The sequence below is a fragment of the Helicoverpa zea genome, chromosome 1, assembly GCF_022581195.2.
Source record: "Helicoverpa zea isolate HzStark_Cry1AcR chromosome 1, ilHelZeax1.1, whole genome shotgun sequence".
Classification (NCBI taxonomy): domain Eukaryota; kingdom Metazoa; phylum Arthropoda; class Insecta; order Lepidoptera; family Noctuidae; genus Helicoverpa; species Helicoverpa zea.
The window spans coordinates 724,354-740,203 of NC_061452.1; the positions used below are offsets into that span (position 1 = coordinate 724,354).

Genomic DNA, 15,850 nt, shown 5'->3' on the forward strand with positions numbered 1-15,850 from the left:
TAAGTCAATAGCGCATTTCAAAGAGAAGAAGAGTAAAAATGGTACGTATATAATTGAAAATATACATCTATATTTCTGAGAAATAATGACAATAGGCTATATGTATATGGGTAGGCTACAGGTATATATGTATGTATCTGGAGAGTTATGGATTAAAAAATATGAATTTAAAACATTTTTGATACTTCATGAAAACCTCCTGAATTATATAAGTCAACATTTCAGCATCATAAGTGGTCTTTCCAAATATAGTAAACCAGAGGGTATTTGCCCGGCGATGCGTATGAAAGCGAGCGTTGCAGTGCGCAGGCGCAGGGGTCAGGTGCTGTTACGTCAGTGTGTGGGTGCATTTCGGTGCATAACACGTTGCGATGACCCAGTTTGATCAGCTGCATGTTTTTGATGACACGGTGCATGCGAAATTGCATTTTTAATTTCGTAAATTTTTTGCCAAAGAAAGTAATCATACTTTTGTGCTTGATTTTGGGGCACGGTGCATCAAAACTCGCAGCTATTCAAGACCAAATATGACTCAAAGAATCTCTAGTTACACGAAACTTGTAATCTTGAGCACGGTTAGGATCATTTTCGTCAAATCTAATTGCACGAAATCCGCAATTATATGTTTAAATTACACGAACTTTTAAAATAAAAAATATCATAATCATCTTCTTACCCGTATGTGTCGCTACAACCTACATAGTCCAGTATTAATTTCAAAATGACTTACCTAATATTTCTTCCACAGGTGCCAAGCATCGGGTTACGACCGCCACGCGACTCGCTACGTGACCGACAAACGGATCGTTAAAGGTAAACACAGTTTAACTTGAACTTACAATGTAACTCGTCAAGTCAAACCAAGTTGGGAAAGCTTTCAAGTAGCTGAGGTAATTAGTAACTGTTTCTCTGGCGTTTTCTTATATGTATGTAGTACCTATAGATATGTGAAAAGAAAGAAGTTCTATAGCTAAAATAGAAAAAAATACTGCAACGATTTAGGTGGAATTGGTAATAATTTGTTGTAGTCACAAATGATAACGTTAAGTAAATAACTATGAAAGCACAAAGAAGCTGCGCCAATCATAAATGAGATTGGGATAAGGAAAGGAGGATTATAATGATGAAAGACGATGGAAGTAGGTATCTCTGGTCGCGGCTCAAGACTCAGACGGAACCGCGGGATACCTACGGCTAATTTCTTAGAAAGAAGAACAAAAGCTCTGAGTGAGATTTAGATATTAAGTTGGATGGGTTTCCCAAATGCGCTTCATGGAACCGCTGAATTTACACTTCAACGGTTTCGCCAATTATATGAGGTTTACGCCCCGTTGTTAACTAGTGTCTGTAATTAAATAATAATTAACCTAATCCTTCCTCGTTAGATACAGCAAATATTGGAGAAAACCGTAAAGTATCTGAAAACTAAGCAATTAACGAAGTACGGAAATATTGTCGGAAATGGTTTTTCATTCAAAGTAAAATCAGAAAATATTGTTACAGGTAATTTGGGTTTCCAAATTATAAGATTGGAGGTTTCCGAATGTGGGTTTGAAAATATATGGTTGTGATTATATTTGTTTACTCTGCAAATTTTTACGATAAAACAGCTGAACCAATTGCGAAGACTAATAATGAAGGCAGCTAGTTCTCTGACGAAGGTTCGTACCCACCAAGGAAGCATGAGAAACAGTTAGCTATTCAAAAAAGCAGTACTAATAAAGAATTCAAAGTAGATAATCAGAATAGTTCCGTAGAAGTAGGTTGGATACCAGGTCGTGGGTACTGGAACACAATTGCATCTTGCATTACGCCTGGCATGCTCGCTGATCGTAATGGGAACTGTATTGTTGAAGCTCGTACTCCGGCTTATCTGGTGCCAGATCCGGCTGCCACTGATCACTGATCTGGAAGACAGTAATTGTTCGAAAATGTAGACGTAATTATACTCATTAACAGTACTGTTAAGTTAGTCGTAACGGTGCAATAGTACAACTTGGAAATGAGAACTCAACTTCAAAATGTTGAATTAGAAAATAAAAATTAATCTGTTCTTGAAATTGAAGTGGTTAATGACAAGGCTAAATCAGAAAATGCATGCGCTGATGATATCGATGACAAATTACCTACAGCTTGTACCTCTGTTCACACCAAGGGACAAAAGGCAAACAACACTAAAGTAAACAAACTCGTGTTCCGAATACACGAAACTTAATCCTTTACCTTAACGACGACATATTTCACACAAGCATGAATCAATTGCTTGTCAAATAAGACCTGAACAATAAGGGAACAGTCAAAATTTCAATGAACAAGTCTTTGAGGCCAGTTTCGTGAATTATTTATGAGCGCTAAAATACGCGAGAATTTCAAATTGCATATCACGGTTGTGATATTTTAAGTTCCGGATAATTTACGAGTGCTCGACTTTGATCTTTCTAAAATTCTTGCGTTTGTGGAATGTGGAATGATTAAGTTGTGATTATGTAAACCAATAGCTCTTATTTTTAGTTACTTTCCTTTTTCTACATCAATATGTTCACCTGTGCTGATAATTTATCTTCTTTTTCTATACTTTTTACCTTTTATTTATTAGTAGCTTTAAAGTCTTCAGCATTCCCCTTCAATTTACCTATTTCAAACCCCATTCACATGAGATCTGCAAGCCCCGCATCGAGACATTCTCTTAAGCCACTGCATATTAACTAAGGCTTCATTTCTCTCTCATAGCTGGATAGTCGGTCGCGAGATGTATCAGGTTCCCACAGGCGGGAGTTCTTAAGTGTTTTCGCCAACAAAATTCTTGCGATTGTAGAATATGGAAAGATTAAGTTGTAATAATATAAATCAGTCGTTCTTTTTCGTTACTTTTCTTTTCCTAATATGTATCTAACTTGCTGTTAATTTGTCTTCTTTTTCCATTATTTTCACCTCTTTACAATTGGTAGCTTTAAAGTCTTCGTCTAACACTTCCATACCTCGCATTCCATCATGCAGCATTCCCATGAAAGCTGCAAATCCTATATTAATTAATTCATTTCGCTCTCGCTCTGAGATAGTCGTAGTAGATGTATCGGGTTCCCACAGGCGGGAGTTTTTACGTGTTATCGCCACCTCGCATCTGTGGCCGCCGAGTGATTGGAATGACCGCCAATATCTGTAACACTTGGTTTGGGACAAGTGGTAAGAGTTCACGGGATTGGATGAGTTTGGGTTTATCATTAATTTTGGCGAAAATTCTTATCAAATTAGATTTCATTTTCCATAGTTAAGTGACATAATGAATCCATTAAAATAGTTTTTCTTGAGATCGAAAATCGGAATTTTGAAATATTTAAGGGGAATATTTTAATGCTTTCACATTATTTTGCTCTCAGTGCTTAACTTGCTTCAAAATTCTGTAAAAGCATTTCTGCCCCACAAAATAAACATTGACCCTTCTTATGACACTAATCGCCATCGCTTCCACCTCAAGGCACGCGAAACAAAACCGTCGGAGCGGCGCACGCGCTCCGCGTAATCTCAGCCATCGATCCTTGTTAATTGATCACCCGCACCTGTCGGCTGTCCGGCGTCTGTCCGGCCGGACGGCCCGGACGCGCCGTCCGGTGGCACGCCATCTGGCCGCGTGCCTCCGCTATCTCATCTTCCACCTTTTAATATTAGCCGCGTGTTATCTGTCTCTTGGTCCTTGTTTTATGATCAACTGGTTTATATTGAATGAAGCCTTCTTGGAATTTGCTACGTCTAACTATATGAAGTGCTTATCTAAGAATGTTACACTCATTGGTTAGGAAATAAATTAAATTAAAGCACGCAGTTTTCTTTTGCGTGTTAACTTTGAAGGTTGAAAACCGGGCCATATTTTAAATGGTCTCAAGATTTCTAATGAATCACTATCAAATATTTTTAATAGTGCCATTAATCACAAACAAGCCATGAAAAGGAAAGTGTCGCAACAAGTGGAAACAGCGCACATTTCGCAAGAATGTGAACCGCGTGTGTACGCTTTGAAATAAAATACCATGAAATATCAATTTGTAATTCCTGCGACACGGTATTGAGTAAGCCGTTACCTTTACGGACAAGTACTTAGCAAAAACTAGCGAGGCTAAGAAAACCCAGTTTGTAGAAATGTTACCGTCGTACATTGTGGGAGAGGAAACTTTTGGCTTCATAATAACAATTGATCTTCTTTATCTTGTATAATTGTAATTAGCATCGGAAGTGTTGTGTGATTACATATTAACATGTAATTAATCGTAATCATTCCTGTAAATATTTTTCTTTTACAGTTCTATTTTCACAGTCTGCCTTCTGCATACTTTTGAGCAATTCCCACTAGGGCAGGCCATGCGCGCGCGCATTGCAACACACACCTTTCTGATTATTATCCACTGTCGCATACATGACCAATGTCCAGTCATTATCAATTACTACTAATTGCTCTGTGTGCCACGAAATTGTGTAATAACGAATAATCTCCCGTTTTATTAGAAAACAGTTACACACAATCATGATAGTAAAGATTATTGAGTTTAAATAACGTTTACCTCAACGCAATCGGCAACGCAAAGAGTAATAAACGAACGCCTCGTGTGTAACACCACTTACATGTTCATACCATTTACATACAAATTGCAGCAAGTACACAGACATTGAAACATTCGGAAACAAGCGAAGTAACAAAGACAATACATTACAATCAGGATATTACAGATTATTATACGTAGATACGAAGTTACCCTTGAATAGAGCGAAATATAATTGCATAATGGCTCACGCAAGTTGAATGCGCCATTAGTAAAGTGGTGAAGTGGCGAAAAAGTTGTGTGAAACAATAGACGCGCGTGCGCCGGCCGGCCGCGCGAACAATGAGCGAGCAGCGCCGCGGGCAGAGGTGGTGCTGCCCATCTGACCACGCGCGAGGCTTGGACACGGCATATTGAAAGCTCTCTAGGATCCTAAATACTGTTGTAATGAGGGAAAAAATTAAATAATAATAAAAAAAGAAACAATGAAATTCATAAAACGAAAATAACTCTTTAATTTGACCAAATCAATTCAATATCGTGGAAGTTACGCAACCTAATAAGTCAAAACGTTGGATTTGCACTGTCTTTCTGAAACATCACATAGCACGCTATTACGTATTAACTATGACCGAGACGTCTACAAAATCTTCATTTGCCTCTCCTTGCCGCATCAACTGTGTTTCCTAGCTGCGGTGGTCCTAGGCTAGCTATTAGAGCGTTTGGTAGACAATATGGGAGATGCTAGATTACGTCCATTGTTCCGGCGTCGCCTGCCGGCTGCTGGCGGCAAAAAGACCACGCTGAGCCTCGCAGGACCACACCGAGCTGTGGGTCACTAGAGAACACCATGTATAGTAGTTCCAACATTCCTGCCCATTGTAGTGAAGGAATGTTGCTGAGTTGCTTAGCTTCGACCGCTGGGAGTAGATTCTTGAAATATCTTCGTCAACCGGAGTACATAAGCCGAAAGTACACGAACTTACAACTTTTAAAGAAAGGTTCCCCTTTCTTCAGTTATAGTTCGGCCATTCAGAGAATGCGTTCCTGACACGTCGCGATTGAACTGACGACGTAACTACATTCATTGATTATTGATATAATAATGTTGTTTTAATGCTCCTCAATTGTTAAAACGGTAAACAACCAGCAAAAATATTTTTATCGTAACTGCAACGCCATTGCAAAGTTACGTCGTCAGTTCAATCGCGACGTGTCAGGAACGCATTCTCTGAATGGCCGAACTATAGTAGATTTGTAAGAAAAAATGACATACAATCAGATAAAGTCCAAGTTGTAGAAGCATCAACAACATTAATTGCGAAAACTAAGATGGTCCCATAAGATTAGCGATCCCTTCAAGTACGGTACCGTTTGCAAGGAAATGTCTGCTTGAGCCGTCTATAGCCATTCCATTGAAAGTCCATTACATCTTCACTAAGACCAGGTGGTTCAGCAGCTAGCAGATCATTCATTAGATTAAACGGAGCCTCGCTAATCTTAGGAAAAATCTCAGCAGCATCTGTCGGTACTAATTCAAACTTCTAAAATTTCCTGTCTGCGTTTCCTGGATTTGTGATTGACAAATAGATATGGACACTCAGGGTTGGCAGTACACTAAGGGCATTTATATTTGCTCCGTTTTGCATCTTTATGTAACGTGGTCGAACAATAAAATAGTATTGACGTTTTTATGTTGTTTATTTTATTATTACAATGCACTTAATTGTACTTATTACTAATTTAATATAAGATACGCAGAGGACGATATGGCCGTGCAGGCGTGCGCTGACCAGAGAGGAAGAGGGTTGGTGGAGGCGGAAGTGTTTCATAAAATATTTAATAAATGTCAATGTCAGATTTTATGTTTGGATACACTTCGCTACATCATCCCCCTTTAAAAACAAGTTTTTTTTTTTTTTACAATTTATTTGGATTTCTAAACAGTACCAATCTTATCCAATCCTTTGAAACTGCCCATTCAACCAACCGCGGTGAGCCTTCCCCACTGAAGCACAAAGCCTATGCAGGTCTAATGTGAAAGGAGGTTCTGGTATATTTTACATTGTTTTTCTTATCTACTATATCATAAGATCTGAACCCATGTGATTTTACAATAACTCCAGGTAACCACAACTTATCATTTACATCCTTTTTAAACCAAACATTTTGATTAACATAAAATTCGTTCTTAAATTTACTTGTTTTATTGTAGTTTTTCATGTTTCTATTCCTAGATTTGTCAAAATGATACAACTTATTTTCATAACCTTTTGGTTTCAAATACTGTGCAGGTACAATTCTTTTAGTTCGTAGATTTCTGTTCATTAATAGTTCACTAGGTGTTAAGTTGGTATCAGCTACTGGTGACGCTCTATACATTAATAAAGCTAATCTATAATCAGTTTTATCCTCATAACATTTTAATAACATTTTTTTAGCAATTTGAACTGCTCGTTCAGCTAGACCGTTTGATTGGGGATATCTAGGGCTTGAAAAAGTAAATTTGAATCCCCAGTCCAAGGCAAATTGTCTACATTCCCTGGAATCAAAAGGCACATGATCCGCCACTATTTCACTTGGGATTCCAAAGTTAGAAAAAACATCAATGAGAACATTAATAACACATTTTGCTGATTTACTAGTGACATACTTAATATCCAACCACTTAGAAAAATAATCATAAATAACTAGATATGCTTTGTTTTTGAAGTCCATAATGTCTATACCTAATTTAGAGAAGGGTAGATCAGGAATACAATGAGGCAGTAATGGTTCCTTAACATTATTGTTTTGATACATTTGACAAGGATAACATTTCTTTACAAATTCCTCAATATGATTGTCTATGTATGGCCAATAATACAATTGTCGAGCAAGTCGTTTCATTTTATTTGTACCAATGTGACCTTCGTGTAAACTAGATATAACAGACAGTCTTAACCCTTTAGGAACAATTAAACGGTCTCTATAAAACACTAATTCATTATCTAGTGTGAGTTCTCCTCTTAACTTATAATAGCTTTGCAAATTATCTGTTATATGTTTGGTTGTGGGCCAACCATTTTTAATAAATTCTCTTAATTTTAATAATTCACTATCATCAGCACTTGCTTCTATCAATTGCTTTTTCTGTTCATCAGTACATTCTAAATTTTTAGATAAACCAATACAGTGTATAACCTCATGCATATATGTTTCATCTATATTTTCACATTTTTGATAAGATCTAGATAAAAGGTCAGCAATGTACAAAAATTTACCTTGTAGGTACTTGAACTCAATATTATATTTTAATAATTTAAGTTTCAGTCTCTGTAATCTAGGAGATGGGATTTCATGCAAATGTTTTTTTAAAAGGCTTTCTAATGGTTTATGGTCATTGTAAACAGTGACCTTACGGCCATAAATATAATAGTGAAATTTCTTTGTAGCCCAGACTATACTTAAAAGTTCTTTTTCAATTTGAGAGAAATTCCTTTCCGCAGAAGTTAAGCTTCTTGAAGCAAATGAGACAGGTTTGTTGTTTTGTAAAAGACAGCATCCAAGACCTTCTTGAGATGCATCACACTGAATTACTATGGGCAGGTTATTATTGAAATTTTGTAAAACTGGGGCTTGTGTAAGCATTTTCTTAATATTAGCAAAAACATTATCATGGACAACAGTCCATAACCAATCAGTATCTTTTTTTAATAATTGCTGTAGGCATGATGCAACATTAGCCATGTTAGGAATAAATTTTCGCAAGTAATTGACCATACCAAGGAATATTTGTAATTCCTTTTTATTCTTTGGAGTTTTCATATTAACAATGGCATTCACTCGTTCAGGGTCAATTTTCATGCCATTTTCAGAGAAAATATGACCAAAATATTTAACCTCCTTAAGTTTATACTGAAATTTATCACTATTAAAACGAACATTATGTTCTTTCGCTCTTTGAAAGACTTTGTTTAAAATATCATCATGCTCGCGTTCATTCTCCCCACATATTAATAAATCATCACAGTAAACTACTACTCCAGGTATGTCACCAAAGGCTGATTCACTATATTTTTGAAAAATTTCAGGTGCAATAGATAGACCAAAAGGCAAACGCAGAAATTTAAAACAGCCATACGGGCTGTTAAAACAACAATAGTCAGAAGAATCTTCAGTTAACTTAATATTATAAAATCCATCGGAAAGATCTAGAACTGAGAAATACTTTTTGTTACATAACTTGGATACAATTTCTTCTAATGTAGGAATTAAATGATACTCTCTCAGTAAAACCTTGTTTAAATCTTTGGGATCTAGACATATTCTTAAAGAACCATCCTTTTTCTCTACAATAACTAAGTTGCTTACAAAATTCTTGGGGTGTTCTACCTTTGCAATGACTTTGTGCTTCACCAGAGCTTCCAACTTGTCTGCGAGTCGTTCCATGAGTGCATTAGGCACACGACGAGGCGGTCTCACCACAGGCTCCGCACCTGGTTGAATGCGCAGCTGCAATGGACTCTTAAATTCACCAACACCCTGAAACAGTTTGCGGTTCTTATTAATAATTATATCTTTATTATTTAAACTATTAAGAGTATGAACATTGTTCTCTTTTATAAATCCCAGTTGACACAGAGACCCCAAGCCCAGAATAGGTTTGACCTTTTTATTAATTACTATGAATTCAGTTAAAAAAAAATTCTCCTCATTATTAAAAATCTTTAATTGTACTTTACCTAAAGGATAAATTTTGCCCCCACCAAAGACCTCTATTACAGTTTTTGTCTCAGATAACTTAATATTTGTTTCATCATCGACAATTTTCATCACATCTCCAAAACTCAAGACGTTAATCTGAGCCCCCGTGTCACATTTAAAACTGACTCTTTTATTATTAACACGTATAGTTTCTGTCCATTCATTTGTTTTAAGATTAATTGAGGCTACTAGTCACAAATCATGTATTTTATTGTCAGATGTGTCAAAATTAATGTTATTGACCTTATTATGTGATGCAGTGCAACCACGAGCAAAGTGATTCATTTTTTTACATTTGGTACATGTTTTACCATAGGCGGGGCATTGCCTCGGTCCATGTTCTGAGTTACATTTCTTACAAAGATAATATGTGCTATTATACTGACGATTACTTTTAATATATGACCTATCTCTATTAAACGGATACTTAACTTTCCCCTCCTCTGCTGAAGCCGGCTGAGTCGTTGTTTTTGCTCCATGCACCTGTTGAACTTCTGTGTTGCTCAGCATCTTGATGTGCTCTCTTGATAGTTCTCCAGCTCGGCAGATATCCACTGCTCGCATTACTGTTAAGTCCTTCACTTCTAAAAGTTTCTGTTGGAGCCTTTGATCCCGTACACCAATGACAATTCTGTCTCGCAGCATTCTGTCCTTTTGTTCACCGAAATTGCAATTCTCAGCGAGTTTTCTAATTACCGTGTAGAATGCGTCAAACGATTCGCCATCTTGCTGATTTCTTTTGTTAAAATTGTAACTGTTAATAACCTCACTTTGCTTGGGCTTGAAATACTCATCAAATAGTAGTAAAATTTCTTCAAGCTTTATTTTTTCTTCATTTGTCTTCAGCACGTTAAAATATAGCTCCTGCGCCTGCTGCCCATGTTGTCTACCGATTTTTCTTCGGCCATTGTTAGGTATTGTTTTATCCAAAATAATCCTTAGTCCTGGTTCTTCAACGGCTGCGCCATGTAACGTGGTCGAACAATAAAATAGTATTGACGTTTTTATGTTGTTTATTTTATTATTACAATGCACTTAATTGTACTTATTACTAATTTAATATAAGATACGCAGAGGACGATATGGCCGTGCAGGCGTGCGCTGACCAGAGAGGAAGAGGGTTGGTGGAGGCGGAAGTGTTTCATAAAATATTTAATAAATGTCAATGTCAGATTTTATGTTTGGATACACTTCGCTACACTTTATGCCTAAGATTTTATCAAGGGGTCAGTTGAATATTGTGACCCAAAGAAATTCCATGCCCATTTTTAGGGTTCCGTAGCCAAAATGGCAAAAACGGAACCCTTATAGTTTCGTCATGTCCGTCTGTCCGTCTGTCCGTCTGTCACAGCCGATTTACTCGGAAACTATAAGTACTACAGTGATGAAATTTGATGGGAATATGTGTTGTATGAACCGCTACAAAAATATGACACTAAATAGTAAAAAAAAGAATTGGGGGTGGGGCCCCCCATACATGTAACTGAGGGATGAAATTTTTTTTTTCGATGTACATACCCGTGTGGGGTATCAATGGAAAGGTCTTTTAAAATGATATAAAGTTTTCTAAAAAACATTTTTCTTAAAGTGAACGGTTTTTGAGATATCAGCTCTCAAAGTCGTAAAAAGTATGTCCCCCCCCCTCTATTTTTATAACTACGGGGTATAAAATTCTAAAAAAAATAGAGGTCATCATCATCATCATCAGCCTATCGCAGTCCACTGCTGGACATAGGCCTCTCCAAGTGCACGCCACTGAGATCTATTTTCGGCTTCTCGCATCCAGCTCCTGCCAGCCGTCTTGCGCAAGTCATCACTCCACCGTGCCTGAGGACGTCCTACACTACGTTTGCCGAGGCGTGGTCTCCACTCTAGAACTCGTTTACCCCAACGGTTATCGGTTCTTCGGCTAATATGGCCAGCCCACTGCCACTTCAGCTTGCTGATTCGGTAGGCTATGTCGATGACCTTGGTTCTCTGACGGATTACCTCATTTCTGATGCGATCCCTCAGAGAAACGCCGAGCATAGCTCTTTCCATAGCCTGCTGAGCGACTTTGAACTTGTGGACCAGCCGTACCGTCAGTGTCCACGTTTCGGCTCCGTAAGTCATGACAGGTAGGACGCACTGATTGAAGACTTTTGTCTTTAGGCACTGTGGGATCGACGATGTTAGGACTCGACGTAGCTTCCCAAATGCAGCCCAACCCAACTGAATTCTCCTATTCACCTCGTCCTCAAAGTTGTTTCTACCTAACTGCAATGTCTGCCCGAGGTATACATATTTCCGAACAACTTCGAGAACGGCGCCGTGTATCGCAATCGGTTCCGGTAGAACATGTTCATTGAACATGACCTTGGTTTTGTCCAAGTTCATCCGTAGGCCGATGCGTAGAGAAGATTCAGCCAGGTCGTTCAGCATCTGTTGTAGGTCCTGCAGCGTTTCCGCCATGATGACGATATCGTCAGCAAATCTCAAGTGAGAGATGTGTTCGCCATTGATGTTGATGCCGCGTCCTTTCCAGTTCAGCGTCTTGAACATATCCTCCATTGCATTAGTGAACAGTTTCGGGGAAATAACATCCCCTTGTCTCACTCCTCGATGCAACGGTATGGGCCTTGTTTGCTGATTCTGTACTTGGACGGACATTGTAGCGGCTTCGTAAAGACATCTCATCACTTGGATGTATCGCCAATCTACTTGACAACGCTGCAGGGACTCCAGAACAGACCAGATTTCAACCGAGTCAAAGGCCTTCTCATAGTCCACAAATGCTAGACACAGGGGCTGATTATACTCTTCGGTCTTCTGTATAATCTGCCGCACTGTGTGGATGTGGTCTATGGTGCCATATCCGCTCCGAAACCCAGCCTGCTCCGGTGGTTGGAATTCGTCGAGTCTTCGCGCAAGTCGGTTCGTGATCACTCTTGAGAACAGCTTATATACGTGGCTTAGGAGGGAAATGGGTCGATAGTTCTTCAGCTGGGTTTTGTCTCCCTTTTTGAAGAACAGGACGACAACACTCCTACTCCACGCCTCTGGAGTTCTCCCTTCAAACAGGACGGCATTAAAAAGCTTCTGGAGCTCCCCCAGTACGGGCTTACCTCCTGCTTTTAAAAGCTCTGTTGTAATGCCATCCTCGCCAGGGGCTTTTCCATTTTTGAGCTGTCTCAGAGCGATCTCGATTTCGCCACTGCTGACTTCTGGCAGGTCTTCGGTGAAATGGCGTGTTAATGTGGCTCTAGAATCCTCATTTCCGGGATCAGGTCGAGATGCATGCGATGCGTATAACCGGCCATAGAAATTTTCCACTTCCGAAAGGACTGCCGGCACCGAAGAAACGACTTCTCCACTTGTTGTGGAAAAACGTAAAAAAATAAAAAAAATAGAGGTGATGCATGCTAATTAACTCTTTCAACGATTTTTGGTTTGATCAAAGTATCTCTTATAGTTTTTGAGATAGGTTGATTTAACTGTAATTTACGGAACCCTTCGTGCACGAGTCCGACTCGCACTTGGCCGGTTTTTAATTATAAGCGAGGACTTTTAATTGGCTCTCTGTCGACTATGACTTCCTTTTACTGTTTAGTTTTTGTTTAGCTGTAAGTTCTCCATAGTGTACTAAATAAATAAATAAAAAAGAAATGCGCTGTTGTTTTTGCTATGTGATAACAATATTGTTATTGCCGATAAAAGATAATGAGATTAAAAAGACAAACAAGCTTTCGGAAGCGTAGGAGTCCCACATAAGTGACACAAAGTTCATAAAGTCGGCCTAAGCCTATCAGCCAAGGAGGAAGAGTACGCGGTAACCTGAGCGTCGCACGCGCAGACTGATGTGCGAGCAGGAAGCGACGTGAGCTGATAGTGGGCTCGAGTTACCTGCGGATGGCGATTTTATACGAAAGCCGGGATCGGCTTCCAGTCGCGTACATTATTGTTTCTAGATTTCAGATAGAACATGTACAGGAAACAGCTATCATTCTACATGTTTTGAAGCATGTCATAGAATATGGAATTTGTTGCGTCTACACTAAGTTCTGGATCTCATCATTTTACAAGCTATGTACAAAGGATCCAGGATGCAGATAAAATTATACAAAAAGATAATTGCTAATATTACACTTGATTGCCTTGTAACATGTTAATTTTCTCTTACACTTTCATCAGACCGAGCCTATTGTCTGTCATCAGTAGCCCTGACATGTCCATTATATCTTGGACTTTTAATTTCTCACACAGCACGAACATGAGTTACTATCCTTGCAGGTCTAGCTAAAATGGCCACTTTTAACTTCAGCCCTTTTGTGTGGCATTTTTAATCACCAACACTTGCCCAGTCATTGATGTGTTAATATTGGTTTAAAAGCTTAATTTGAAATCTTAAAGTTATTTCAATAAGGTTTAATTTGTTTTACGGGTCATTTATTGTTGTTTTAATTCCAAGATTATCGCAGTCGTTATGAGAATGAGTAATCGATTTTTGGATCTTTTGTATCGAGAATTCAGGGATCATTTTAATTATCGATTACATGTGGGGGATTTTTATTGAGTGTATTGTGTAGGGCACCTTTCGTAGGTGAAGGGAGAATAATAACACATTTGGTTGGTACATTGCTTATGATTGTATCTTTAATGGTCGTGCCGTGTGGTGCATGGGTACGGCCGGACCACCTCATCGCTTCTCATGGACTGAGAATGTTGTAAGTGGTGACTAAGGGCTTATGGCGAAAGAATTTATGAGAAATTAATCAGTTTTAAGTCTGTATTTATCCTAAAAGGATTTGTAAAATAATGTTGTTACAAGTAGGTATTTTTAGTACCTAATAAAGATAGTTAAATCTTTTCAAGGTTGCACAAAAGCCTGTGGCATTTTCGCGACGTGTGCACATCGACGCATCATAAAGGGCTCATTAAACTCACGCGCAGATAAAAATAAAGATGCCACCGTGAAATTCACCCTCGTGGCCCGGCTGCCATCTTGCTTATTATGCCAAGTTTATCGCTTGACATTTCAGTTGGTTTAACCACTCCCGCGCATCTAGATAATTCCAAGTACCCTGTGTATTACACCGAGCACAGATTAAAAATAAATTTTAATATACTTATATAAAAATTCTCACGAAACAAAGCCGTATTAACGTACAAAAGACGTGTCCGTCCGTCTGTACAAATAATGTGACATTTTAAAATAATTGCTAGACAGTTTTTGTAGAGATTGTCATTGTTGCGACCGCACGAATGACTATGTGGAAGAATGCTCGTTTAATCACACCACGGTGTAATTATTAAAAAATAAGCAAAATTTCGTTTGGTCGTGTTTTCGTAATTATATAGTGGATTGTGTAGTAGAGGGCATTAGCGAGCCAGTGAGTGCGTGAGGGTAATTGCCACAATCTTTTGTTTTGAGATTGGTCCCAAATTGTCCGAGAACGCCTTGAGGACAACACAAGAGCATGTCTATAATTATCTAATATTCAAATTTTCAATTCGTTGCTCAAGACCTAAGTTGTGAGAGCTTTTAGCCCACCAAGGTTGTCAATTGCATACATGTAAATTGTGAATAAACAATAATGGGTCTGCGAAAACTTTTGCCAAAAACCAAAGAAACTGTTTGTCATTCGGAAAATACAAAGAATACATGAAATAATGACAATAATTTTGTATAAAATTCAGTTACTGAAGTTCAGGAGCTTCACTTCACTAATTGTGTTATGCTTTGACATAAAGATACTCAATAAGAATAAGCTTAAAAATAAGCAAAAAATATTTATTATACTTGCATAACTTTTATTTTCCAGTAGTAAGTGAAAAGAAGTTGCTTAGTAAAATGAAAAGTGAATGAATGAGGAGCGGCCGGTGGAGCCGGTATATTATCATAACAGGGACATATTAATACATCAAAGTGTTACAACGCGCCCACTCCTGCGCACCTCTCACAAACCAATCGATACAGTAGAACAAGTGATTGATTACCGAATATTATTCGCAGATTTTTATACATATAATGCTCTTTTCCTTATAATTGGATTAAACGTTGAGGTGTAATGAAATAAAGACCCAAGTTGTGTTCTCTGTGAAAACAAAAGTTTTATTTTATAATCCTATCTTATATTTTGAACACTACAATAACAAATTACAACAAAACATTCACTCACCTGTGAAAACAAAAGAAACAACATTTAATGCCCTTATTTCAGGTATTGATATCCCTTTTAAGAAACGTATTAACTTATAAAATATTAATGATGCAACCAACTTGTAAATTCCAAATGTCGTCCGCTCGGTGATGACATTCAAAAATTCATCTATGAAATATAGAAGCGCGCGAGACGCGCGAAATTCAAAATTAAGAAAAGCGGCAATTTCAAATTAGGCATATGAATGTGATGGTTTTCTTTACATCTCCCCCCCTTACAGAGACAATTACAAGTGGGCACGCGCGTAATTGTTCATTAACTAACTTGTACTGGAGACAGCTTCGTTGTATGATAAAGATTTGATTCTGCTTTCTTGTGGCCAGTATCAACCTCATAAATGGAATTGGAAATCTTTTTCAGAATTTTATATGG

At 38.1% G+C, this 15,850-nt stretch overlaps 1 protein-coding gene across 1 annotated transcript in view; it reads left to right on the top strand.

Moving 5' to 3' along the window:
* LOC124645982 overlaps window positions 1-15,850 on the top strand; it is a 171,928-nt gene that overhangs the window by 61,576 nt on the left and 94,502 nt on the right. Inside the window, exon 3 of the mRNA XM_047185985.1 lies at window positions 749-813. The gene's annotated coding sequence lies outside the window, so the exon portion shown is untranslated. The remainder of the gene's footprint in view (window positions 1-748; window positions 814-15,850) is intronic.